The following is a 2,056-nucleotide window of genomic DNA, read 5'->3' on the forward strand; positions in this document are numbered from 1 at the left end:
GTGGATCTTGAATATTTTATTGACACTGAGACCTTGATAAAACAGGTGCGCCTCACGCTTACGGATAATTCTATGGGGATACAATTTCCTAATGCTGCATACGATGAATCTGAATACTGTAGAGGAGGCTCTGATAGAGAAATTAGAGGGCCAATAGACAGGATGATGCCACATGCTGGGGATAGTCACACAAAGAATGTGAAATATTAACACCCTTAGATGGACAGATATCACATGTATAGCCGCGAATTTTAAGGTATTGCACGTTCATAGTAAGGACCTAGCGACGTAATATCAACATCTTTTCTTTTCTTTGTTAAGGCTTAGACTCTTTCGTCCTAGAACGTCTTGTAACATTTGAGATACCTGAAGAACTACCTATAATAATTTGTTTAGGACATCAGCTGGCATTTCGTTCGACATTGCATTCTCACTATTTTTTCTCTCATGAGACGGGTTCCTAGTTCTCGCCCTTCCTCCCTCCCCAGGCAGGAAATCAACCAGACCCCCGGACACTCCCTATCCGTTCCTCCCTCCCTCTCCCCTGACCCTCCCACAATACTCTCCCCTTTTCCCTCTCCCAGACCCTCCCATATGACTCCCCCGCCCTCACCACAGGACTCTTCCTATACCCCAAGAATTCCTCGTAACCTCCACCTCCCTCCGTTCCCCGACACACCCCTCCCCGCCGCCCCCACCCAAGACTGGTGTTTACATTTTGCGTCTGGCAGTCAGCGCTCAGTGCCGTCTTGACTGTGAGAGCGGAAAGAGGTGCGCTCCGTGTTCGTGGACGATACATCAATATTTTTTTTTCTTATATCTCGCCGTTTTACTTGCTTCCGTGTGGTCCGAGTCTAGTGGTTCCAGAGGATATTAACACGGCGTCGGGTTCACACGAATGGAATCAGCAAGGTTCGTAAAATAGGAGTTTATTTTTTCCAGGAAGTCTGAGCATAAAAAAACACACACAAAGGTTTCGGGGTTCGACGGAGGGAGGGAATTTGCGGAGTAAATTCTTCCATTTCATAAGGATCAGGGACGCCTTGTTTTTATTGAACTACAGATTCTTAAGAAGAATTCATAATCTGCTATGAGAGCGCTTTAACCCTCCCGGTCAGAGGAGGATTCGGAGAGAAAATGCCCTGAGAAGTTCCTCGTCTAGTCATGGCGCAGATGCTGTTTTCTCAATTGACAGATGTATCTCTCGTTTTGTTCCTTCGCTGTTTCTTCTCTGCTCTTTTCCCCCCGTTTCTCCCCTCATTCTTCATCTCGTTCATCTCGCTTCCTTGTCTCTGGGGCCACTGGAGTGCGGGTAAGAGATGCTGGGCGGAGGGAAATGTGGCCGGAAGAATTCGGTTGAGGAGTTATTGATCAAGTGTGCGGTTTATTAGGGTATCTTGGTCGGGATGGCTTGGCATTTATCTCTTAATACCGTTAATTGCCTGCATTCGCCGCGGTTATTGCTTTGTGAATGTCAGCTCGCTGCCTGAATGAAGCGAAGGCTAATTGGGCTTCTAGAAGCGGACTTGAGGAGCAGCGGGGAAACCCCTCACTTCTCCCCCTCGAGGTGTCGATGGAATTTTCAAATTCCCCTTTGATTTTTCCCTCACGCGTAGGGCCTGTGGTATTTATAAAGAAATGTGGATCGGGGGTTTTTGCAAACCCGTGGTCCCGTTCTAGGGGGGAAGCCCCGGGGCCCAATTACCCAATTACGGCATCCGTAGCACGGATAGAAAGTTTTTTTTTTGGGGGTATTTCCTCTGTGAAGGAATGCACTTTTTTGGTACGAGTGAGAAGAAGGTGCGCGTCGATGATAAAAATTTTTGGCTTGGGTTAAAAGTTCATGACGAGGGGGTTTTTTTTTCTTGCTCAATTGCAGGAGGAAGATTATGTTTTCTTTATATTAGCCATGCTTTTTTCCTCGTCAAAAATTTTTCCCCGATGCGACAGCGGGGGCAGGACGAGCTCCCGCGAAAAAAATCAGAAATTTGGGCGGATAAAGAAACCCTCCGGTCCGAGTGAAAATTGGAAGGGGGGAAAGGAAGAGAGGCGAGAT

The sequence above is a fragment of the Penaeus monodon genome, chromosome 29, assembly GCF_015228065.2.
Source record: "Penaeus monodon isolate SGIC_2016 chromosome 29, NSTDA_Pmon_1, whole genome shotgun sequence".
Taxonomy (NCBI): domain Eukaryota; kingdom Metazoa; phylum Arthropoda; class Malacostraca; order Decapoda; family Penaeidae; genus Penaeus; species Penaeus monodon.